The 27018-nt window shown below is 49.3% G+C and overlaps 1 long non-coding RNA gene across 3 annotated transcripts; it reads left to right on the plus strand.

The window, feature by feature from the left end:
• The first annotated feature begins 389 nt into the window (after positions 1-389).
• LOC118399479 (uncharacterized) lies at positions 390-4280 on the plus strand. Of its 3 annotated transcripts, none has more exons than XR_008072670.1 (3): positions 390-539; positions 1291-1467; positions 1656-4280. It is a non-coding gene; the product is annotated as an uncharacterized LOC118399479 (long non-coding RNA). The 3 variants fall into 3 exon arrangements; XR_008072669.1 differs by lacking the exon at positions 390-539 and adding an exon at positions 604-796; XR_008072668.1 differs by lacking the exon at positions 390-539 and adding an exon at positions 808-1056.
• Positions 4281-27018: the final 22738 nt, after the last annotated feature.

The following is a 27018-nucleotide window of genomic DNA, read 5'->3' on the forward strand; positions in this document are numbered from 1 at the left end:
GCTTTATACAGCGTGAAATGGATCGCTAAAAAGAGTGACCCATTTTCGTGAACAGGGTGGTGTACCTAATAAATCTTGTACATCAAACAGGTTGTTGTATACACGAACATACAATATTGTTGAATCAGTTGATTTTCAGGTCAAACTGTTAAAATAAATGATCAAGGAAAACAAAACCTGTATGCGAATATTCTACATTATTATATTTCATGAATCACTTACATTTTGTTCAATATGGGTAAAATACTAAATGTCCCATTTGTTTAATCTCGACGTTGACCCTGAGGCCTTCAAAAAGAAGCCTAACGAATTAAATGGTTGGTGGAAATATAATTAGTTATTCTAAGGTTAAAAGAGGGTGTGTGTGTGTGTGAGTCAGGAAGCAAATTCAGGGAGTGAGTGTTTTTAATAAATAAAATACAATGAACATGAAACACAAACAAGGCACCAAAATGAAAACAGAGTCAATAACACCTGAGGTTAGAACCAAGGGGAGTGACAGATGTAGGGAAGATAATCAAGCAGGTGATGGAGTCCAGGTGAGTGTCATGAGTCACAGCTGCGCGAGACGATGGTGACAGGTGTGTGGGATAATCAGCAGCCTGATGAACTAGAGGCCGGAGAGGGAGTATATGTGACAGATTGTAATTTATTTTAACTGCACTGAATTAAATAATTCTTCCGGCCACTCATATTCAAATTCTGCATCCTGCGGGGTATGGCCAATTTAATTTGAATTTCAACTCATGAGTTGAATGGGAGTCAATTCCAAAATTCTGAATTGAGCCCAACCCAGGTGTGTCTTGTGTGCGTTAAGAGTGTGAGACATGGGATGTAATTCTGCCTGTCACTCGTGTAGCCCAGAGCATGCAAAACAGAACTACAGCAGTCACCATGACAAAAGACAGACAGACAGGCAGCCAGTATGTACAGAGAGAAAGCTGTTCTTGTGTCCAGCCATGCTCCAGATGAAACTAGCAAACGGATCAGGGCCATCTGAACTGCATGATGTCTGATGAAAACAGCCCTGTGCTTTCTGAGGTGGAACATTACAAAGTAAATGGCCTATGAGGTTTTATCTGTTTTTAGTTGTTGACACAAATAGAAATAAATACTTTAGCTGTGCAAAAAACAAGTGAGAAATCTGTTGTGACGATAGTACAAGGACTCCCCCCAGTGGACAAAAGCGGCACTAGAAAAGAGTTGATCCTGACCATGTGATCTGAGCAGTAGAACTTTTGGGTGTGAATATATAATTGATTTACTGCCTCTCTCTTCCCCCTCTCCCAGGCAGCAGTTGCAGGGTCTCTGATCCTGAGGAGATGACGGAAGTGGTAGAGCCCAAGCTGGACTTTGCATCCTCGGGTCGCTCGGGGAGAAGGAACGCCCTACCTGACATCCTGGGGTCACCGGCTGGGGTCAACCCCACTGACCTTCCACTCAAACTGGCCGAGCTCAACCTCACAGGTGGGTTAGCTCAGCCTGACTCAAATCCATGAAGCTCCACCACACAACCACTGTCTCGTGGCCAGGTTCCAGGCTGTCTTCGCAAAGAGCCTTTTAACCCCACGGGTCTTTCCTGGTTAAATAAAGATGAAATTAGGTGAGAAATGATAACTAACTGCAGTCCTATGTGTCTGTCTCTCTGTGTCTAGATGTTCAGGGAGAAGCCCAGTCTCCCACGGCGGAGGAGGCCCCACCCCCTCCAGAGAGCTCTGAGGAGAATGAGGGATCATAAGGCTGCCTGGTGGGGGTCTAACTAGCCCCAATGTTTACCTCTTGTGAGGCTGATGAGATAACTGTAGGAGAGGAATGGATGGGTAGGACGATACAGAAAGACCCATGAAGGAGTGGTGGGCCCGTTTGAACAGCAACTGAGCTGCAGACAGTGAGTGATGAGCAGAGAAAGGGTGTGAGAGAAGGTTAGAAGGATGGACAGAGAACCGTCTCTATCACACAATCTGAAAAGACTTAAGAAGAGCGTTGGTGTGTGTGTGCGGGTGGACAGATCACCTCTACTCCCACACACACTGCCATGAGAAACAAAGGACATACGCTGATTATATACTGCTGTGCAAAACGGAGAACTCTCAATTGAAAAAAAATGTCAAATGTCCTGCTGATGTCTATAACAGGTCGGAAGATGGGCGGATGGCCTCTAGGGGTTCTGAGCTTTCTGATTGTTCTGGAACATATAAGGGGATAATGTACTAGAAATGTTTGAAGAACGAGGGGCGACTGGGTTAACTGTAACAAGGGGCAGCTGGCTACCTCTTTCACACAGACATTTGATGTAAGTATGAATTCCAATCTGAGACTTTAATGCGGATGGCAGCGCGGTGTGTACGGCAGATATGGGTTTCTAAACGTTGTTAGTGGTTTTGATGACAACCAATGGGGCTATCATGCTAATGGCTTGAGATGAAGACAATGACTGATGTGTTTGTGACCTGAAGTGTTGATGTGTTTGTTTGCAAAGGTTAGCTAGAAGCTGATGCTAATGTTATGAGTAGGTTGGACAATCCAATCCTTGTCTTTTAAACATTCCTGACATCAACCTAAAATGGTTTCTCACTGCCAACCATGTACTGTTAAAACACTCCTCTGCTGTTGGTGTATTTCTATCCCGGATTCATCCCGGCTCAGACTTTCTCTGTTTCCATCTACGTGGGCCGGCACCCGTGTCTCACTGAACCATGGCTCCAGTGGACCTGCACTCACTTGGAGCCGGAGCCAGGCCGCTGGTACTTCTCAGATGGCATTTCCATAACAATGGCTCACTGTGAACTTTAACACCTTCTCACCAAGCTGCTGTTTGGATTGTGCAGCAGTTTTTGAATTCTGCTCTTCACAAGTCCTCAGTGTCAGCGCAATAGCTATGGAAACACACTGGCTAGAATAACATAAGGGTGGATACACTCTTGTAACATTGGTGTCATGGTTGAAAAAAACAGCATGTGACAACTGCTGTTGTGTTAATCTATTCAGCTCAAGGCTGTCTTTCGTTAAAAGGCTTTCTGTTTTCCCAGACTCCTCTGAAATGTGCCTGGTAGCAGTTTACATGGAAACCTGTTGTGTTGTGTTCTATAGCTCTGTGTGAAGTGTTTTTCAACAGTATTTGGGCCATTGACACATACATGTAAACACCTATTTTTTGTTTTGTTTAGTAGAAGACGTGCCGACCAGGTGTGTACAGCACAGAGGAATGTCACATTTCTAACCAGAACAATACTAAATGCAATGTTACCGACGTATACGCTCAAAGACGAATACCACCCACGCCCACAGCAAGGCCTTGGAGATGGAACGCTTGTGCACATGTTTCCCAGTGTGGTCGGCATATGCCTGTGGTCTGGGCATGGGAGCAAGCACCAAGCAACACCGCCACCAAAGTGTTGCATCACGTCTGGAGATGGCAGCATCCTTTCTGCCTCCTTCTGCTCCACTCAGCCATGGATGGACTGGGACCATAAATCAGCCCCGGCATTTGTAACACACAGGCACTTATTTTCCCTGGAGGCTCCTATTGTTAGCCAAATAATGGTCATTCTGCGTTTAAAAAAACAACAACAATGTAGACAAGCCCACTTGGCTAAAGATGGACCATCTGGCATTTTCCCGAACTGCCCTATGGCCAGTCCGTGCCTGCACTACGCTGCCGGTCTGAGAGGACTTCTATCTCTTACTCATCAAAACAATAGAGCTAGAAATGCATGATCGCAACTGACTGATGATACAGTTTGAATATGAACACTGAGGACCAGATGCACGGTGAACAGAAGGACCGACATATACAGTACTTAGTAATGCCAATATATATATATATATATATACTGTTTAACACAGTACATAATACCAGTTATTACACTGCTGTTGTATATATTGTGCTATTACACATGGAAGAGTTTAATTACTATATGTATATATTCGTATAGTGAATAAACATTCACTATACAACACAAGAGACTGAACATTCTGTCTTATCAATCGTCTTTCTATGAAATGTTTGGGCTGTGGGTATCTATGTGTGGTTTTGTCTCAAACGCAAGCAGCTGAGGCTCTAATTCGTAATGCACTGCACTGATTACTGGAATCGTTCATGTGATAACTCAAGGTAAATGTTTATTCTATGGGGAGGGAAAATCTGAGGTGTGTCTCGTAGTGTCATCTGTTCTCAGTGGTGGTATGTGCAGTACATTTTCGTTAGCAGAATTCCACATGTCGATTCTGTCAGGTGGGTAGGCAACATGCCATAATAAATCCACAAAGCTTTCCCTAGATTATTGGTGTTGGGTGTTTTCTTTCGACGCCAGCGATGGTTCTACAACTTCAGTCCTGCTGCAAACCCAGGAGTAACATTCTGTTGAGCATATTGGAATGTTTATTGGATCACCTAGATACCTAGTTGGAAAATGTCATTATTTTAGTAAAACACCCACTGGACCTAACTGGTTCCAAAGACATCACAAGCAGCTTGTCAGTGATGCTGTGTGGTTGTGTAATATAATATAGTACTGTATGTCCACCAGGGGGAACCATTTCCTCACTAACCATCCAAACTTCAGCATGTTGGCTTGATGTGAGAGTCTCTTTGTTATGTCTGGGGCACAAAGAAGACATTGTCTGGAATAATAGGCGTAACCAGATCAAACACAAATATTTTCTGTCTTAACTCATTGACTGTCAAAGACCTAGAGCATGTTAGACTACTACTGCACATGCATGGTACGCCCCCAATCCATCAAATATAATTTTCATCACAACCAATGAAAATGGTTGGATGCTGAGTGTTGAGTTGCTGACACACCCTGTGCTGTCCTGATGATTGCTCTAGTCTAGAAAGTGAATATGTTCTGCTAGGATCTAACACCTCTATTTTCTGCCTGCCTGCCTGCCTGCCCTCCTGCCTGCCCGCCCGCCCGCCCGCCCGCCTGCCTGCCTGCCTGCCTTGATTACATCAGCCAACACAGCCTTACAAAATACAGACAACAATTAAAACATCACCCATCTATCACCTATAATAACAGCTAGTGCCAAGCTAGATCCTCCTCCTCCTCTCTCTGCCACACCACCTAAGTCCCTCGCCTGTGCCGTTGCCATGTAACTTGTTGCTAGGTAACCAGGGTGAAGCCTTGCCCCAGTGTATTGTATTGATCCTCCCAAGCCAAAGGGACACATTCATATTTGAGGAGTTGCCTGTGTCTCTGCAGTAAAGAGTGGAGCAAAGCATTGTCCCATTTTTAACTCCGGGGATATCCATGTTGTGTGTGCGGGCAAGATAAGCAGCCTGGGATGGAGACTATCAGTACTAAGACTGAGAGGAGAGATGTAATGGTCATGTAAGTGTACGATTACTAGGGCACTGACACTTCTCCAAATAAAAGTTGATCAGTTATCAGATGTCCAAGAATCTATGACTACACCAGCGCTAACTCGAAACGACTACATCATAGAAAATGTCGGCCAGTCTTCACGCAACATGAGAAGAGGGAAGAGAAGGCACTCTGTCTACATTAAGTTGCAGTAATGGAACTAATAGATGTGATTAAACCATAAACAAATACAGAGGCAGATTGAGGAAATTGACTAATGGATTTTATGAAATGCATTGTGGTTCAATTACTATCAGATTAAAGTAATGTAACTAACAGATCTTAGTCAAGCTTTCCAATACTATTTGATATAAACTCAATGTTTTCCCCTCCCATCCCTCCCTCCCTCCCATCCCTAAGTCTATGGTGTAGAACCAGGATTGCTGCATCACCACTCTGCATTACCAGGGCATGTCTGATAAGATTGTATGAGAGGATGATCTAGAATTCAGACAGACAGAGGGGCTAAGAGAGATGGCGACAGAGAGAGACACAGACAGACAGGCAGAGAGAGAGAGTGAGAGAAAGAAGGAGATCTAGAACAGTTGATCAGGCTGGCACTGGGGCCATGGAGACGATGAGAAGGTCAGAGAGTGTGTGTATGCCAGCCTGTTCAGAGCAAAGTAGAGTGGAGCAGCCTTATCACGTGTAGCTCAACGTGCCATCCATTCCCAGCACTGCCTCGGGAGGAAGAAGGAAAAAGAGAGGGAGGAGAGAGAGGGGGGGGGGGGAGAAACAGAGGATAGGGAAGGTAAAGGGAAGCAGCAGAAGAGAGAGAGAGAGAGAGAGAGAGAGAGAGAGAGAGAATAGAGAAGGTAAAGGGAAGCAGCAGAAGACAGAGAGAGAGAGAGAGAGAGAGAGAGAGAGGGGGGGGATCATAGAGAGGATAGAGAAGGTAAAGGGAAGCAGCAGAAAACCGAGAGAGAGAGGGGTGAACATAGAGAGGATAGAGAAGGTAAAGGGAAGCAGCAGAAGACAGAGAGAGAGAGAGGGGAACATAGAGAGGATAGAGAAGGTAAAGGGAAGCAGCAGACGACCGAGACAGAGAGAGAGAGATAAAGCCCTTGAATTGAATTGAATTGAATTGAATTGAGAGAGAGAGAGGTTTCTTTGTGGTTACATTTTGTGAATATGACGTGAATAGTCCAGTAGCAGGACTATTCACAGTTGATACTAGAGACACAGGCAATTGATCACTTCATGCACCAGAACACCAGTGGATGGGATGTCCATGTAACCTCTCATAAAGTCCACCTAGTAACTGACAGCCATATTTATTGGTCAGACTTGTGTTCGGTGCCCTTTTCAAAACAAATTAGAGACTGTTGCTCACTCCTCAGCCAATCCTGTGTTTGGGTGAGCGTCACCAAAACATAGTTCTGAATGATGGCTGATGCGTAGGCCCTAATCCTCTCATACAAGTGTCTGGAAGATTCCAACTGGGAAGATAATAGGGGGGTGGGTACAAGACAAGTCAAAAACAGGATCATACCACTAAAAACAAGGTTGTTGTTAGGATGTGTTTTCCTGCTGAGCCTCCTTTTCAGGAGGCTCAGCAGGGGAAGGTATTCTTATCAAAAAGGCATTCATGAAATATCTGCAGGTTTGATTATTTGCGCTCCCCTCCTCCCCTCTCTTCCTCCTCCCCGTCCTCCTCCACCCGTCCTCCCCTCTTCCTCCTCCTCTTCTCCACCAGAGCCATGCTTGAAAGTGACTTCATCCTTTGTCCAGAGACAAATCACAAGGCTGTGAACACGGCCCTCATCCACACACACATACACACACACACGCACAAACACACAGAACCGAGGAGGCAGACAAATGACATCATTCCTCCGCTGATGGGGCGGAGACTGGCAGCGTCAGCTTGGCATCACACTGTGTGTGTGTGTGTGTGTGTGTGTGTGTGTGTGTGTGTGTGTGTGTGTGTGTGTGTGTGTGTGTGTGTGTGTGTGTGTGTGTGTGTGTCGCTCACTCCATATAAGCTTTGTGTCAGACAGCCTCACTCTCACACAGCAATACAAAATACAGGTAATCTTGGAGAAACGTAAAGTCTATGAAGCAGGGGAGAAGTAAGCAGTCAGGCTCCAGAGACTATTTTCACATGGCCTCAAATCATTATTTGCTCAAATATTTAACATGCCTTTTGCATGAGATGCCAATTATCAATGTCTGGCACAAATCTTAGTAAAAACATTGGGAATTGTCTCTGACATGAATGAAATGAAGGGTCTACCAATAACAACATCTTGATCCAAGTTACATCGATACATTCAATTATTAAATCAAATCAAATGTTATTTGTCACATGCGCCTGAATACAACAGGTACCTTACAGTGAAATGCTTACTTACAAGTCCTTAGCCAACAATGCCGTTTTAAGAAAAGACCTAACAAAGTAAGAGATAAGGATAACAAATCATTAAAGAGCAGCAGAAAATAACAATAGCGGGTCTATATACAGAGTCAATGTGGAGGCTATACACAGAGTCAATGTGGAGGTTATATACAGACAGAGTCAATGTGGAGGCTATACACAGTGTCAATGTGGAGGCTATACACAGAGTCAATGTGGAGGTTATATACAGAGTCAATGTGGAGGCTATACACAGAGTCAATGTGGAGGTTATATACAGAGTCAATGTGGAGGCTATACACAGAGTCAATGTGGAGGCTATACACAGAGTCAATGTGGAGGCTATATACAGAGTCAATGTGGAGGCTATACACAGAGTCAATGTGGAGGCTATATACAGAGTCAATGTGGAGGTTATATACAGAGTCAATGTGGAGGTTATATACAGAGTCAATGTGGAGGCTATACACAGAGTCAATGTGGAGGTTATATACAGAGTCAATGTGGAGGCTATACACAGAGTCAATGTGGAGGCTATATACAGAGTCAATGTGGAGGCTATACACAGAGTCAATGTGGAGGCTATATACAGAGTCAATGTGGAGGCTATACACAGAGTCAATGTGGAGGTTATATACAGAGTCAATGTGGAGGCTATACACAGAGTCAATGTGGAGGCTATATACAGAGTCAATGTGGAGGCTATATACAGAGTCAATGTGGAGGCTATACACAGAGTCAATGTGGAGGTTATATACAGAGTCAATGTGGAGGCTATATACAGAGTCAATGTGGAGGCTATACACAGAGTCAATGTGGAGGTTATATACAGAGTCAATGTGGAGGCTATACACAGAGTCAATGTGGAGGCTGTATACAGAGTCAATGTGGAGGCTATATACAGAGTCAACGTGGAGGCTATATACAGAGTCAACGTGGAGGCTATATACAGAGTCAATGTGGAGGTTATATACAGAGTCAATGTGGAGGCTATACACAGAGTCAATGTGGAGGCTATATACAGAGTCAATGTGGAGGCTATATACAGAGTCAATGTGGAGGCTATACACAGAGTCAATGTGGAGGCTATACACAGAGTCAATGTGGAGGCTATATACAGAGTCAATGTGGAGGCTATATACAGAGTCAATGTGGAGGCTATATACAGAGTCAACGTGGAGGCTATACACAGACTCAATGTGGAGGCTATACACAGAGTCAATGTGGAGGCTATATACAGAGTCAATGTGGAGGCTATATACAGAGTCAATGTGGAGGCTATATACAGAGTCAATGTGGAGGCTATATACAGAGTCAATGTGGAGGCTATATACAGAGTCAATGTGGAGGCTATATACAGAGTCAATGTGGAGGCTATATACAGAGTCAATGTGGAGGTTATATACAGAGTCAATGTGGAGGCTATGTACAGAGTCAATGTGGAGGTTATATACAGAGTCAATGTGGAGGCTATACACAGAGTCAATGTGCGGGGGCACCGGTGTCGAGGTAATAGAGGTAATATGTACATGTAGGTAGAGTTATTAAAGTAAATATGCATAGATAATAACAGAGAGTAGCAGCAGTGTAAAAGAGGGGTGGATGCCAATAGTCTGGGTATCCCATTTGATTAGATGTTCAGGACTCTTATGGCTTGGGGATAGAAGAATGTTTAAAAGCCTCTTGGACCTAGACGTGGCGCTCCGGTACCGCTTGCTCAAGTACCGCTCCGGTACCGCTTGTTCCAGTACCGCTTGCTCCAGTACCGCTTGCTCCAGTACCGCTTGCTCCAGTACCGCTCCGGTACCGCTTGTTCCAGTACCGCTTGCCCCGGTACCGCTCCGGTACCGCTTGTTCCGGTACCGCTTGCTCCAGTACCGCTCCGGTACCGCTTGCTCCAGTACCGCTCCGGTACCGCTGGTTCCAGTACCGCTTGCTCAAGTACCGCTCCAGTACCGCTTGTTCCGGTACCGCTTGCTCCAGTACCGCTCCGGTACCGCTTGTTCCAGTACCGCTTGCTCCAGTACCGCTCCGGTACCGCTGGTTCCAGTACCGCTTGCTCCAGTACCGCTCCAGTACCGCTTGTTCCAGTACCGCTTGCTCCAGTGCCGCTCCAGTACCGCTTGCTCCAGTACCGCTCCAGTACCGCTGGTTCCAGTACCGCTTGCTCCAGTACCGCTCCAGTACCGCTTGTTCCAGTACCGCTTGCTCCAGTACCGCTCCGGTACCGCTGGTTCCGGTACCGCTTGCTCCAGTACCGCTCCGGTACCGCTTGCTCCAGTACCGCTCCGGTACCGCTGGTTCCAGTACCGCTTGCTCAAGTACCGCTCCAGTACCGCTTGTTCCGGTACCGCTTGCTCCAGTACCGCTCCGGTACCGCTTGTTCCAGTACCGCTTGCTCCAGTACCCTTCCGGTACTGCTTGCTCCAGTACTAATCCGGTACGCTTGTTCCGGTAGCGCTTGCTCCAGTACTGCTCCGGTACCGCTTGCTCCAGTACCGCTCCGGTACCGCTGGTTCCAGTACCGCTTGCTCAAGTACCGCTCCGGTACCGCTTGTTCCAGTACCGCTTGCTCCAGTACCCCTCCGGTACTGCTTGCTCCAGTACTAATCCGGTACGCTTGTTCCGGTACCGCTTGCTCCAGTACCGCTCCGGTACCGCTTGCTCCAGTACCGCTCCAGTACCGCTTGTTCCAGTACCGCTTGCTCCAGTACCGCTCCAGTACCGCTTGTTCCAGTACCGCTTGCTCCAGTACCGCTCCGGTACCGCTGGTTCCAGTACCGCTTGCTCCAGTACCGCTCCAGTACCGCTTGTTCCAGTACCGCTTGCTCCAGTGCCGCTCCAGTACCGCTTGCTCCAGTACCGCTCCAGTACCGCTGGTTCCAGTACCGCTTGCTCCAGTACCGCTCCAGTACCGCTTGTTCCAGTACCGCTTGCTCCAGTACCGCTCCGGTACCGCTGGTTCCAGTACCGCTTGCTCCAGTACCGCTCCGGTACCGCTGGTTCCAGTACCGCTTGCTCCAGTACCGCTCCGGTACCGCTGGTTCCAGTACCGCTTGCTCAAGTACCGCTCCAGTACCGCTTGTTCCGGTACCGCTTGCTCCAGTACCGCTCCGGTACCGCTTGTTCCAGTACCGCTTGCTCCAGTACCCTTCCGGTACTGCTTGCTCCAGTACTAATCCGGTACGCTTGTTCCGGTAGCGCTTGCTCCAGTACTGCTCCGGTACCGCTTGCTCCAGTACCGCTCCGGTACCGCTGGTTCCAGTACCGCTTGCTCAAGTACCGCTCCGGTACCGCTTGTTCCAGTACCGCTTGCTCCAGTACCCCTCCGGTACTGCTTGCTCCAGTACTAATCCGGTACGCTTGTTCCGGTACCGCTTGCTCCAGTACCGCTCCGGTATCGCTTGTTCCAGTACCGCTTCCTCCAGTACCGCTCCGGTACCGCATGTTCCGGTACCGCTTGCTCCAGTACCTCTCCGGTACCGCTTGCTCCGGTACCGCTTGCTCCAGTACCGCTTGTTCCGGTACCGCTTGCTCCAGTACCCCTCCGGTACTGCTTGCTCCAGTACTAATCCGGTACGCTTGTTCCGGTACCGCTTGCTCCAGTACCGCTCCGGTACCGCTTGCTCCAGTACCGCTCCGGTATCGCTTGTTCCAGTACCGCTTCCTCCAGTACCTCTCCGGTACCGCTTGCTCCGGTACCGCTTGCTCCAGTACCGCTTGTTCCGGTAACGCTTGCTCCAGTACCACTTGCTCCAGTACCGCTCCGGTACCGCTTGTTCCGGTACCGGTTGCTCCAGTACCGCTCCGGTACCGATTGTTCCGGTACCGCTTGCTCCAGTACCGCTTGTTCCGGTACTGCTCCGGTACCGCTTGCTCCAGTACCGCTTGTTCTGGTACTGCTCCGGTACCTCTTGCTCCAGTACCGCTTGTTCCGGTACCGCTTGCTCCAGTACCGCTTGTTCCGGTACTGCTCCGGTACCGCTTGCTCCAGTACCGCTTGTTCCGGTACCGCTTGCTCCGGTACCACTCCGGTACTGCTTGCTCCAGTACTGCTCCTGTACGCTTGCTCCAGTACCGCTTGCTCCAGTACCGCTCCAGTACCTCTTGTTCCGGTACCGCTTGCTCCAGTACCACTCCTGTACTGCTTGCTCCAGTACTGCTCCTGTACGCTTGCTCCGGTACCGCTTGCTCCAGTACCGCTCCGGTACGGCTTGTTCCGGTACTGCTCCGGTACCGCTTGCTCCAGTACCGCTTGTTCCGGTACCGCTTGCTCCGGTACCACTCCGGTACTGCTTGCTCCAGTACTGCTCCTGTACGCTTGCTCCAGTACCGCTTGCTCCAGTACCGCTCCAGTACCTCTTGTTCCGGTACCACTTGCTCCAGTACTGCTCCGGGAACCTCTTGTTCCGGTACCGCTTGCTCCAGTACCGCTTGCTCCAGTACCGCTCCAGTACCGCTTGTTCCGGTACCGCTTGCTCCAGTACTGCTTGCTCCAGTACCACTCCGGTACTGCTTGCTCCAGTACTGCTCCTGTACGCTTGTTCCGTTACTGCTTGCTCCACTACGGCTCCGGTACCTCTTGTTCCGGTACTGCTTGCTCCAGTACCGCTTGCTCCAGTACCGCTCCGGTACCTCTTGTTCCGGTACCGCTTGTTCCGGTACCGCTTGCTCCAGTACTGCTCCGGTACCTCTTGTTCCGGTACTGCTTGCTCCAGTACCGCTCCGGTACCTCTTGTTCCGGTACCGCTTGTTCCAGTACCGCTTGCTCCAGTACTGATCCGGTACCTCTTGTTCCGGTACCGCTTGTTCCAGTACCGCTTCCTCCAGTACCTCTCCGGTACCGTTTGCTCCGGTACCGCTTGCTCCAGTACCGCTTGTTCCGGTACCGCTTGCTCCAGTACCGCTCCAGTACCTCTTGTTCCGGTACCGCTTGCTCCAGTACCACTTGCTCCAGTACCGCTCCGGTACCGCTTGTTCCGGTACGGTTGTTCCAGTACCACTCCGGTACTGCTTGTTCCGGTACCGCTTGCTCCGGTACCGCTTGTTCCGGTACCGCTTGCTCCAGTACCGCTCCAGTACCTCTTGTTCGGTACCGCTTGCTCCAGTACCACTCCGGTACTGCTTTTTTTTTTTTTTTTTTTTTTTTTTACCTTTATTTAACCAGGCAAGTCAGTTAAGAACATATTCTTATTTTCAATGACGGCCTGGGAACAGTGGGTTAACTGCCTGTTCAGGGGCAGAACGACAGATTTGTACCTTGTCAGCTCGGGGGTTTGAACTCGCAACCTTCCGGTTACTAGTCCAACGCTCTAACCACTAGGCTACGCTGCCCGCCCCAGTACTGCTCCGGTACGCTTGCTCCGGTACCGCTTGCTCCAGTACCGCTCCGGTACCGATTGTTCCGGTACCGCTTGCTCCAGTACCGCTTGTTCCGGTACTGCTCCGGTACCGCTTGCTCCAGTACCGCTTGTTCCGGTACCGCTTGCTCCGGTACCGCTTGTTCCGGTACTGCTCCGGTACCTCTTGCTCCAGTACCGCTTGTTCCGGTACCGCTTGCTCCGGTACCGCTTGTTCCGGTACTGCTCCGGTACCGCTTGCTCCAGTACCGCTCCGGTACCTCTTGTTCCGGTACCGCTTGCTCCAGTACCGCTTGCTCCAGTACCGCTCCGGTACTTCTTGCTCCGGTACCGCTTGCTCCAGTACCGCTCCGGTACCTCTTGTTCCGGTACCGCTTGCTCCAGTACCGCTTGCTCCAGTACCGCTTGCTCCAGTACTTCTTGCTCTGGTACCGCTTGCTCCAGTACCGCTCCGGTACCTCTTGTTCCGGTACCGCTTGCTCCAGTACCGCTTGTTCCAGTACCGCTCCGGTACCTCTTGTTCCGGTACCGCTTGTTCCGGTACCGCTTGTTCCAGTACTGCTCCGGTACCTCTTGTTCCGGTACCACTTGTTCCGGTACCGCTTGCTCCAGTACTGCTCCGGTACCTCTTGTTCCGGTACTGCTTGCTCCGGTACCGCTTGCTCTAGTACTGCTCCGGTACCTCTTGTTCCGGTACCGCTTGTTCCGGTACCGCTTGCTCCAGTACTGCTCCGGTACCTCTTGCTCCGGTACCGCTTGCTCCAGTACCGCTCCGGTACCTCTTGCTCCGGTACCGCTTGCTCCAGTACCGCTCCGGTACCGCTTGCTCCGGTACCGCTTGCTCCAGTATCGCTCCGGTACCGCTTGCTCTGGTACCGCTTGCTCCAGTACCGCTCCGGTACCGCTTGCTCCAGTACCGCTCCGGTACCTCTTGCTCCAGTACCGCTCCGGTACCGCTTGCTCCAGTACTGCTCCGGTACCGCTTGTTCCGGTACTGCTTGCTCCAGTACCGCTCCGGTACCTCTTACCTTAGATTATTGAGACTGACAGAGTCCTGCTACTCTATACCACTTAGCCTGCTCTAGAGGGGATAAACACCTGCTGCCATGGTGATTATGCTCTTCCATTGTGACTGTCCTGCTGGTCTACATGGTGACCATTTGTAGCTCTAGAATATTGATTGACTCCATTCATGCTTTGTGCAACGTTAACAGCTGTCCCCCAGTTGGGAATTGGAATGAATGACCCAGAGCACAATGGTTCATTCCCTATGTAAACACAGTTCCTCCCTGCTACCACCAGACCTGCATTCAATGACTCTCGTGAATGACAAAGAGTAGGGAGGAGGAAGGGAGAGTTCCTGCCAGTCTTTCGGGGTGGGGAGAGACTGCTCGGACTAATAAAATCATGAGCTAATCAACCACAGGCGACAGGTGGGGTACAAATGTGTTCCTAAATCCCTGCAATCACTGTGTTTGTCTCTTCCTTTGGGTTGTAACAGTTGAGAGACATTCCTTTCAGATAATGTACCTGCTATTAAATGCAGATTCTATTCCGGACCACTAAAGAGACCTGTCATGTTGTGATTGAGCTGAATTTAGTGCCACTAAAAAAGCCCTGGGGATGTGTTCAGATTAGAGCCCACACTGCCAGGAGTTAACATGGCATCTGGACCTCGCCATGCCAGAAGTTCAAAATGGCAGCTGACTTGTCTTTTGCTGTAATATTAAAGTGGATGTTGGTGTAATAATGTCAGGATCAGAGTAAAGCGTCCAGATTGGAATTACGATTTCAACCACCCAATGTTGGTAGCTAAACAAATGGACATTGTATTTTTTATCTCTACAACCCTGTGTAAAACTGATTAAACTGATACGACCAAACTATTTCTTTATCAGATACTGATATAAGCTAAAGTCATTCTGGGAGTAATATCCAAAGATAAAAGTCATATCATAGAGGCTCTCTGCCATGAGTCTCCATTCACCATTAAATACTTTAGTGGTTGTTAGCCTGTAGCATTACAGCCATCTATCTGTACTTTATATCACACCCTGTACTCTCCTCTGTCAATACCCTTGTTGTTACCACCTCCTTTGCTCCTCCCTCCTCCTCCTCCTCCTCCTCCTTAATTCACCTCTCATTGCCATCTACCTCCTCCCTCATCATAACTTTACCTCCCTTTGGTTCCCTCCTCTATCCACGTCCCCCCATTTCTGCCCTGACATCATGGTCCCAGAGGAACGCTGTGATGGTAACGAGCCTTGATTCAGCAACACGACTCCAACCCCACCCCACCCCACCCCTTCTGCACTATCATTTAGTCAGCCTCTCTCTCCCTCAAGTGTTCTTTCTTTCTCTTTTTCTCCCTCTCTGCACCCTGTACCCCCCCCCTGCTCTCTCTCTGCTGAAAGCTCCCCTGCCTCCAGCTGGCTCCAGGGCTCAGACTGCTCCCAACATGAATCTGAAAACAAGCGTTTCCCAAGTGGGCCAGGCTCTCATTTCACCGATGTATGTTTGGTACCAATACTGCAGTGTGCTAAAATGAATATGTATCCATGTTGTAAGTCATTTGAGCACTATCCACATTTTTTAAATAGTTTTGATTACCTCAGTTAAATGCTAGGCATTTCTAGAGTTGCATTTTTCGACTTTATTGCAAAATGCCAAACATCATCAAAGAGCAAGATGCACAACATAGCTTAACATCCTGCTACATCTACAATAACAGAGACACAGGTCAGACTGTTATTCAGGTAGGTTGTAAAATGGTCATACTTAAAAGAAGAAATATAGTCTGCCATGGCCTTATGCATATATAAAAATGCTGATGGAGCACAGTAGATATTTCAATGTCTATGTCCAATGCAATTATCATTAATGCTTTGCTTAGTAAATTATTCATAAACTCATTTAAGCGATTAACCTCTGATCAATAGATGTGTTTACTTATTCTTTAAAGTCTGATCTCCTAGAAGGTGGAGGTAGACATAATTCATGAACACAATGTGGTTTAGGAATAGCCCTCTCAATGGAAAAACGCTACAGTTGGTTATCACCACCCTACTCCACACAGAGACCATCAGTCCTGCCATGTCATAGAAAGGGGGGTAATATTGAGCTAATGGGACAGGAACACCAGGGTGATGCTCCTGGCTGGCTATCGCCTGCCCTGAGTCATCAAGAGGTCACACCACTAATCTGGGGCTCTGATAGGGCAGGAGGGTGATGGGCTTGAGGGAAGCTTTGGCCTCATCCTCAAGAACCTGAGGGCATAGGGTGACCACAGTCACTCCTCAAAATAATGCCACTACATTTAGTGTTCAAGTCTTGATATTGAGGTGTTTAAGCATGACATGTAGTTACAAGGGCAAAACAGGCCTGGAAATAAATTATAGAGCACATACATTTATTTTGTCAACAGTTTTCACAGGTATTCTGGGCAGCAGTCTTTAATCATGTAACCTACCATAAAAGGATATTCCTTTGTCTTTTATCCAAATAATTTTAGTAAAGGTGTGATGACCTAATTATTGCTCTACATTGTATCACAAATCAAAATAAATCTCTCCAAAAGATTTCCTTCCAGATTTGATTGAAAACCATTTTGGGCTGTTCAGTAGAATATTAGAATAACATAAATAAAACAGCAACACTGCAGCCATTTCCATTAAATGTGCATATCGGATCTAATTTAAGACCAAGTGGTTAGTCATCCTCTACTTTGGTCCAAATGGACAGCACTGGATGTATTTCTGTGTGTTTATATATATGCCGTGCAGTGCAATGCATTGTGAACACACAAGCATAAGCACTGAAATACACACACACACACACACACACACACACACACACACACACACACACACACACACACACACACACACACACACACACACACACACACACACACACACACACACACACACACACACACACACGCACACATATACGGGCACATGGGTGCCTGCAGAGTGAATGGTATATAGTGAGGTGCCGGCCGAGAAGCAGCTTGCAGGCTCCTAGGGAGAGAAAGGAGAAGCAGAGAAAGATATTATGTAACACTCATGTTATGTAAGTTATGGTTGTATATCAAATCAAATGTATTTATGAAGCCCTTTGACATCAGTGGATGTCACAAAGTGCTTGTACAGAAACCCAGCCTAAAACCCTAAAAAGCAAGCAATGACACTGTAGAAGCACGGTGGCTAGGAAAAACTCCCTAGAAAGGTAGCCTAGGAAGAAACCTAGACAGGAACCAGGCACTGAGGGGTAGCCAGTCCTCTTCTGGCTGTGCTGGGTGGAGATTATAAGAATACATGCTAGGAAAAACTCCCTAGAAAGGTAGCCTAGAAAGAAACCTAGACAGGAACCAGGCACTGAGGGGTGGCCAGTCCTCTTCTGGCTGTGCTGGGTGGAGATTATAAGAATACATCGCCAGTTTGTTCTTCAAGATGTTCAAAAGTTCACACTGTAGATGACCAGCAGGGTCAAATAATAATCACAGTGGTTGTAGAGGGTACAACAGGTCAGTACCTCAGAAGTAAAGAGAGAGAGAGAGAGAGAGAGAGAGAGAGAGAGAGAGAGAGAGAGAGAGAGAGAGAGAGAGAGAGAGAACGAGTCGAAAACAGCAGGTCCAGGACAAGGTAACACGTCCAGTGCACAGGTCAGGTTTCCATAACCACAGGGAAGACTGTTGAAACTGGAGCAGCAGCATGACCAGGTGGACTGTGGACAGCTATGAGTCATCAGGCTAGGTAGTCCTGAGGCATGGTCCTAGGGCTTAGGTCCTCTGGGAGGGAGGAAGGGAGAGAGAATTAGAGGGAGCATACGTAGAATTACACAGAACACCAGATAAGACATGATAATTACACCAGATATGGCAGACTGACCTTACCCCCCAGACACATACACTATTGCAGCATTGATACTGGAGGCTGAGACGGGGGAGTCGGGGGACAATGTGGCCCCGTCCAATGATACCCCCGCACAGGGCCAATCAGGCAGGATATACCCCACCTACTTTGCCAAAGCACAGCCCCAAACACCACTAGAGGGATATCAACAGACCATCAATTTACTACCCTGAGACAAAGCTGAAGAATGCCCATGAAGATCTCCTCCACTGCACGAGCTCAAAGTGGGAGAAAAACAGGACAGGAAGATCACATCAGTGACTCAAGCCACTCAGTGACTCAACCCACTCAAGTGACACACCCCTCCTAGGTACGGCATGGAAGAGCACTAGTAATGTACATGTAGGTATTGTGGCAGATGGCAGGGAGCGGTGAGGGGAGTGGTGATTGAAGGGAGATATCTTGCAGCCTTCTGGCACCACCCCTGAGCCTTATATGGACTTCCTACCCCAACGAGGCAAGCCTGTGGTTCATTGAGCCATGTAGTGCTTGGGGATAAAAGAGGAAGCGGGCTGCACAAACAGGAAGAGGACTGAGAGGGAAACGTGTGTTATGCAGTGTGAGAAGACAGAGATTTATCTGTGTGATTACCTGTTGTGACCTGGACTGTCTGATTACCTCCACTGTGTATCGAACCAGTTTGGTTGAGGTCTCGAACAGGGCTCCGGGCAGCCGGCGGAAATGGAGGAAAACTCGCCTCCCTGCGGACCTGGCATCCTTTCACTCCCTCCTCTCTACATTTTCCTCCTCTGTCTCTGCTGCTAAAGCCACTTTCTACCATTCTAAATTCCAAGCATCTGCCTCTAACCCTAGGAAGCTCTTTGCCACCTTCTCCTCCCTCCTGAATCCTCCCCCCCTCCCTCCTCCCTCTCTGCAGATGACTTCGTCAACCATTTTGAAAGGAAGGTCGATGACATCCGATCCTCGTTTGCTAAGTCAAACGACACCGCTGGTTCTGCTCACACTGCCCTACCCTATGCTCTGACCTCTTTCTCCCCTCTCTCTCCAGATGAAATCTCGCGTCTTGTGACGGCCGGCCGCCCAACAACCTGCCCGCTTGACCCTATCCCCTCCTCTCTTCTCCAGACCATTTCCGGAGACCTTCTCCCTTACCTCACCTCGCTCATCAACTCATCCCTGACCGCTGGCTACGTCCCTCCCGTCTTCAAGAGAGCGAGAGTTGCACCCTTCTGAAAAAACCTACACTCGATCCCTCCGATGTCAACAACTACAGACCAGTATCCCTTCTCTCTTTTCTCTCCAAAACTCTTGAGCGTGCCGTCCTTGGCCAGCTCTACCGCTATCTCTCTCAGAATGACCTTCTTGATCCAAATCAGTCAGGTTTCAAGACTAGTCATTCAACTGAGACTGCTCTTCTCTGTATCACGGAGGCGCTCCGCACTGCTAAAGCTAACTCTCTCTCCTCTGCTCTCATCCTTCCAGACCTATCGGCTGCCTTCGATACTGTGAACCATCAGATCCTCCTCTCCACCCTCTCCGAGTTGGGCATCTCCGGCGCGGCCCACGCTTGGATTGCGTCCTACCTGACAGGTCGCTCCTACCAGGTGGCGTGGCGAGAATCTGTCTCCTCACCACGCGCTCTCACCACTGGTGTCCCCCAGGGCTCTGTTCTAGGCCCTCTCTTATTCTCGCTATACACCAAGTCACTTGGCTCTGTCATAACCTCACATGGTCTCTCCTATCATTGCTATGCAGACGACACACAATTAATCTTCTCCTTTCCCCCTTCTGATGACCAGGTGGCGAATCGCATCTCTGCATGTCTGGCAGACATATCAGTGTGGATGACGGATCACCACCTCAAGCTGAACCTCAGCAAGACGGAGCTCCTCTTCCTCCCGGGGAAGGACTGCCCGTTCCATGATCTCGCCATCACGGTTGACAACTCCATTGTGTCCTCCTCCCAGAGCGCTAAGAACCTTGGCGTGATCCTGGATAACACCCTGACGTTCTCAACTAACATCAAGGCGGTGTCCCGTTCCTGTAGGTTCATGCTCTACAACATCCGCAGAGTACGACCCTGCCTCACACAGGAAGCGGCGCAGGTCCTAATCCAGGCACTTGTCATCTCCCGTCTTGATTACTGCAACTCGCTGTTGGCTGGGCTCCCTGCCTGTGCCATTAAACCCCTACAACTCATCCAGAACGCCGCAGCCCGTCTGGTGTTCAACCTTCCCAAGTTCTCTCACGTCACCCCGCTCCTCTGCTCTCTCCACTGGCTTCCAGTTGAAGCTCGCATCCGCTACAAGACCATGGTGCTCGCCTACGGAGCTGTGAGGGGAACGGCACCTCAGTACCTCTAGGCTCTGATCAGGCCCTACACCCAAACAAGGGCACTGCGTTCATCCACCTCTGGCCTGCTCGCCTCCCTACCACTGAGGAAGTACAGTTCCCGCTCAGCCCAGTCAAAACTGTTCGCTGCTCTGGCCCCCAATGGTGGAACAAACTCCCTCACGACGCCAGGACAGCGGAGTCAATCACCACCTTCCGGAGACACCTGAAACCCCACCTCTTCAAGGAATACCTAGGATAGGGTAAGTAAGGGTAAGTAATCCTTCTCACCCCCCTTCCCCCAACAAGATTTAGATGCAAGTGGCTGTTCCACTGGTTGTCATAAGGTGTATGCACCAATTTGTAAGTCGCTCTGGATAAGAGCGTCTGCTAAATGACTTAAATGTAAATGTAATGTCTCGAGTTTTAGGATTATCACTGGAGAACGGAACGGACAATGAAAACGGATTGTGGACTGTGAACTTGTTGCTGAATTCCCCCGTTTCCCACAGTCTGTAAATCTCTGTTATAAATTCCCCATTTGTATTCTAGTTGTGCTTCGTGTACATGTTTGGTTATTGAACTTCATGCTACATCTGGTGGAGAATGCAGGCAAAGCAAACCAAGCTCAATAACTAAACAGACGAGGAGCACAATGGAAGCATTGGTGAAACAGCTGGTGGAGGCAAACATAGTGCAGCAGGATATGCATTGGGACTGCTGGAGGAACGGTTTCAGCAGACCACTCTCCTGCGAGCTGAACTCAGCCAGCTGACAGCCGCCCAGGCCGGCGTGGCTGCAGGTGCAGCAGTCTCTCGTCCCAAACCCAGTAGGTTTATACTGAAGCTGACAGAGGCTGACGACATTGAGGCTTATCTGACCTGACTTCGCCCACTCCCTGAACCTGACTGACACCATGGCCACCACATGCATACACAGCGAGACCAAGGACTATCCTATCACACTCCTCCACCTACAGACCACAAAGGGACAACACACGGGGCCTGTGGGAGTTGTCCCGAAACTGCTTGTGCCGGTCCTTATTGGGAGGGATTTCCCGATGTTCCACCAACTGTGGACCTGTATGTCCGGAGACGTGGGGAACCAAGGGAACCAGAAGAGAGGAGTAAGCCAGAGAGGTGGGAGAAACGTCGGAAGGAGGGATGCCCGAACCCCTCTCGGAAGGTGACTCGGGTGAAGCAAGACTGGAGGAAGGTGTGGTGAGTCTGGAATACATGTTCCCGATGGACCATGAGGTGGCGCCAGAGCCCACCTCTCTAGCGGGCCAGTTCGGCACGTCCCAATTGAAGGATCCCAGCCTGGCTAGCGCTCTCCAGCAGGTGACCATGGTGGATGGAAAGCCCATAGAGGGAGTAAGTCATATCACCAACCCCCATTTTTCTATAAAGACGAATGACGAATGTATGGAGTTGTTGTTGGAGTCCCGTCCCTTTGAACAACCTGTCCTGCAGTTGGCACACTCCCTCCTTCTTGGGGCTCACCTAGGGGTGGAGAAGACCTTAGACCGGATCAAGTCACGATTTTCCTGGCCGAGTGTGAAGAGAGCAGTGGAGGATTACTGTTGCAGTTCCCTGTAGTACCAGCAGGTGGTACCAAAACCACACTTTCACAGCCCGTTAATTCCCTTCCAATTATTTCAGTCCCTTTCAGCTGGCTCGCAATGGACCTGGTGGGACCTCTACCCAAGAGCAACTGATGGCACCAATACATCCGGCTGATTCTGGACACCAGGTACCCGGAAGCCATTCCCCCTTGCACCATAGCCACCAAGGGAATCGCACGTGAGTTAGTCATGCTGTTATCCCGAGTGGGCATTCCCGACGAGATATTAACTGACCAGTGAACTCCATTCATGTCGTGAATAATGAAGGATCTCTGCAAAGTAATTAAGATAACCCAGTTGTACACCTCAGTGTATCACCCTCAGACCGATGGGTTGGTGGAAAGATTAAATCAAACCCTGAAGCAGATGCTAAAGAGGGTGATGGAGGCGAACAGAAAGAATTGGGACCAGCTGCTACCCTACCTGATGTTTTCGATCTGAGAAGTGCCCCAAGCTTCAACAGGGTTCTCTCCCTTTGAACTCCTATATGGGAAACAACCCTGAGGACTGCTGGATGTGGCTAAAGAAGCCTGGGAACAGCAACCGTTGCCCCATCGAACCATGATGGAACACATGGAAGACATGAGAGACCGGATGGCAACCCTGTGGACCCTGGTACGGAGCACATGCTGGAGGCCCAGGAGACTCAAGCGCGGGTGTACAACAAAGGGGCACAACGAAGAGACTTCCAGCCAGGAGACAAAGTGTTGGTGTTTGTCCCTACCTCAGAATGTTCGTTTTTGGCTCGATGGAACGGGTCATACGAAGTCATTGAGAAGGTGGGTGAAGTTAACTATATGGTCAGATAGCCGGGACGTAGGCATCTAACCCAGATTTACCATGTGAATATGTTAAAGAAATGTAATGAGCATGATGTACTATATTCTATTTCCCCGAAAAAGGCTACCACAGAGACCAAGCCGGCGGAGGTGCCGCTATGGGGGCAGCTGAGTCAAGCACAGAAGCAGGAGCTGACGGAGTTGGTTGGCCAGAACCAGGATGTGTTCTCCAGTGAACCAGAACACACTGATCTGGTACAGCGTAGCATCATCACAGAACCCGTGAAAACCAGAAGCAGAAGCAAAGAGAGAGGCCGTCAGGACCGAGGTAAATATGATGTTGGGAGCTGATATTATCAAAGAGTTGAATGGTGAGTGGTGCAGCCCCATAGTATTGGTGCCGGACGGCACCATTCGCTTCTGTATTGATTTCTCGACCTGACGAAGGGTTATTGGCAGGTGCCCTTAGCTCCTGCGGCGAAGGGAGAATACTGCTTTTGCCACCCCTAACAGGTTGTTCCACTACAAGAAACTGCCCTTTGGGTTGCATGGGGCCCTGGCCACCTTCCAGAGGTTGATGGACTGGATTTTACATGGCGTCCTACCTCTATGATATTGTGATCCGTGGGAGACACATCTAAACCAGGTGAGCGCGGTATTGCAGACCTTGTGGGGGGCGGGGCTAACAGCTAACCCAAGGAAATGTCGGCTCCAGCCTGCGGAAGGCTGAGTACCTGGGGTATACGATCGGGAGGGGATGTGTCAAAAACCCAGGTGAGGAAAGTGGAGGTGATTCGGACTGGCCCGCCCCCTCACCAAGAAGCAGGTATGCACGTTTGTGGGGTTGATTAGTTACTACCGGAGATTTATTCCTCACATTGCCTCCCTAGCCAGCCCCCAAACACATCTGACCAGGAGACGTCTGTCCGCCCAAGTGAGGTGGAAGCCAGTGTAGAGAGGCTAGCACTGGAGAAATATGATCATATAGATGTTGTGTCTCTATTATGGTTATGAGATGAGATGACATGCTATTTTCAATTTGATTACCTAACGTTTAATTGATTACATGATTGAATTAAACCATGCAACAAATAGACCTGTCACGCCCTGGTCGAAGTATTTTGTATTTATCTTCATGTATATGTATTGGGTCAGGCCAGGGTGTGGCATGGGGTTTTTGTATTGTGGTGTGTTTGTCTTGGGGTTTTGGTGGTGGTATTGGGATTGTAGCTTAGTGGGTTATCTAGCAAAGTCTATGGCTGTCTGGAGTGGTTCTCAATCAGAGCCAGGTGTTTATCGTTGTCTCTGATTGGGAACCATATTTAGGCAGCCATATTCTTTGAGTTTGTCGTTGGGTGATTGTCCTTAGTGTCTTTGTTCCTGTCGCTGTATTAGTTGATAAGTATAGGCTGTTTCGGTTTTCGTTACGTTTAGAACGTTTAGAACCAGAGCCGGTGTTGGAGGTGAGCGAAGCAGAGACTGTGAAGGAGTTAATGGGGAAATTGGAGGAGAGAGAAATGAGGGAGTTGCTGTGTTGGTGCTTTAAGTATGGAATTCGCCCGACGGAACGTGTCTGGGATTTGATGGCACCTGGGTCAGCGCTCCATACTCGTCCTGAGGTGCGTGTTTGTCGGCTGGTGAAGTTGGTGCCAGCCTCACGCATCAGGCCTCCTGTGCACATCCCTAGCCTTGCACGTCCTGTGCCAGCACTGCTCTCAAGATCTCCAGTACGCCTTCACGGTCTAGCCCATCCTGTGCCACCTCCACACCCCAGCCCTCCGGTAGCAGCTCCCCGCACCAGGCTTCCTGTGCGTGTCCTCGGTTCAGTTCCACCAGTGCCAGCACCACGCATCAGGCCTACAGTGCGCCTCGCCTCTCCAGCGCTGTCGGAGTCTCCCGCCTGTCTAGCGCTATCAGAGCCTTCCTCCTCTCCAGCGCTGCCGGAGTCTTCTGCTTGTTCAGCGCAGCCAGAGCCTTTCTCCTCTCCTGCGCTACCGGAGTCTCCCGCCTGTTCAGTGCAGCTAGAGCCTTCTTCCTCTACAGCGCTGCTGGAGTCTCCTGTCTGTTCAGCGCAGCCAGAGCTGTCAGCCTGCATGGAGCAGCCAGAGCTGCCAGCCTGCATGGAGCAGCCAGAGCTGCCAGTCTACATGGAGCAGCCAGATCTGTCAGTCTGCATGGAGCAGCCAGAGCTGTCAGTCTGCAAGGAGCTGCCAGTCTGCAAGGTGCTGCCAGCCTGCATGGAGCAGCCAGAGCTGCTAGCCTGCATGGAGCAGTCAGAGCTGTCAGTCTGCACGAAGCGGCCAGAGCTGTCAGTCTGCATGAAGCAGCCAGAGCTGTCAGTCTGCAAGGAGCTGCCAGTCGCAAGGTGCTGCCAGCCTGCATGGAGCAGCCAGAGCTACCAGCCTGCATGGAGCAGTCAGAGCTGTCAGTCTGCATGGAGCAGTCAGAGCTGTCAGTCTGCATGAAGCAGCCAGAGCTGTCAGTCTGCATGAAGCAGCCAGAGCTGCCAGTCTGCAAGGAGCTGCCAGTCTGCAAGGAGCTGCTAGTCTGCAAGGAGCTGCCAGTCTGCAAGGAGCTGTCAGTCTGCAAGGAGCTGTCAGTCTGTAAGGAGCTGCCAGTCTGCACCGAGCCGCCAGAGCTGCTAGTCTGTAAGAAGCCGCCAGAGATGTCAGCCTACAGGGAGCAGCCAGAGCCGCCAGTCAGCGTGGAGCAGTCAGTGCCGCCAGTCAGCATGGAGCAGCCAGATCTTTCAGTGTGCCAGGATCCGCCAGTCAACCAGACTCTTCCAGATCCGCTAGTCAGCCGAGATCTGCCAGAACTGCCAGTCGGCCAGGATCTGCCAGTCAGCCAGGATCTGCTGAAACCACCAGCCAGCCAGGATCTGGTAGATCTATCTACCTGCCTGAGCTTCCTCTCACGCCTGAGCTTCCTCTCACTCCTGAGCTTCCTCTCACTCCTGAGCTTCCTCTCACTCCTGAGCTTTCTCTCACTCCCGAGCTTTCTCTCACTCCCGAGCTTTCTCTCACTCCCGAGCTTTCTCTCACTCCCGAGCTTTCTCTCACTCCCGAGCTGCCTCAGTCCCAATCTGCTCTTCAGTCCAGTGGGTTTCTGGGTGAGGACTACTAGGCCATGGTCGGCGGCGAGGGTGGACTATCCAGGGATGCGAGGAGAGGGGACTAAGACATTGACTGAGTGGGGTCCACGCTGCGTTTTGGTCCAACTCTCCTTCACCACACCTAGAAAACCGTTACAAGACCATTTATAACCTGGGGCACCACGGAAGAGTTAGATTATATAGAGCGGCAATCTCCAAAATCCACTCTTAAAGATCTTTTATATCAATAGCAGTCAATCATGAATTATTCTTTACCTAATATCAGTCTCATTCTGAAAAGTTGTAAAATCCTAGTCTGCACAAACCCAGCCTTTACTATGAATCATCCATACACATATTGGCTCAAATATTTATTTACTAACTAATTAAACAATTACAGAATAACGAATACATAATAACATTATACAGTAAATACCGTCCCTAGTGGACTAAACAAAAACAGTTTGGTTATTACACAATCGATTCAGAAAGAAGAGAAGGGGGTTTTGGAAGGAAGACTAAGGAACATGGGTCTCTATCGGACCTGGGAAACTATTCTCACATAAATATATATGCCGCTAACGAACGCTCATTCAGAAAAGCAGTGCATTGTATTTTCGTGAGCTGGCTTCGATAGTTGAGCTGGTGATGTGAGGCTCTGGTTTGCCCAGTCGATGTCGCCATCTTCCTTTGTGGATGCTTTCGGGTCATCGTGTGAGAGGTTCACGTGGTCTGAGAGGTTCACCTCACTCTGGAGATGCTTCCGCGTCGGTCAGTGTTCTCGTAGAAGCCGCCATCCTTTGCGCATATGTTCAGCTGCAGTCTGATATTTAAGCTAGTTTAGTATGCACTTCTTTCTTAGGTGATCAATAGTTCACACCATTTCACGTGTGGAGCAAGCTCTCACTGTAACGCTCGTCGTCGTAAGGAAGAGTGGACCAAAGCGCAGCGTGGAAAGTGTTCATGATCTTTATTGTCAAGAATCATTCAAACAAAAATAACGAATACAAAAACGAAAGCGAACAGTTTCGTCAGGCACAAATACTAAACGGAAAACAACATCCCACAAAACCCAAACGGAAAATGACAGCTTATATATGATCCCCAATCAGAGACAACGATTGTTATCTTTTCAAAAGTATTCTTATACTTCGTTAGACATTTTATCCCACATTCAAATGCAAGGCTCATAACTGAGGAACCTGTATAAACAGAGTTAGGGTAA

This window comes from Oncorhynchus keta, chromosome 20 (assembly GCF_023373465.1).
Source record: "Oncorhynchus keta strain PuntledgeMale-10-30-2019 chromosome 20, Oket_V2, whole genome shotgun sequence".
Taxonomy (NCBI): domain Eukaryota; kingdom Metazoa; phylum Chordata; class Actinopteri; order Salmoniformes; family Salmonidae; genus Oncorhynchus; species Oncorhynchus keta.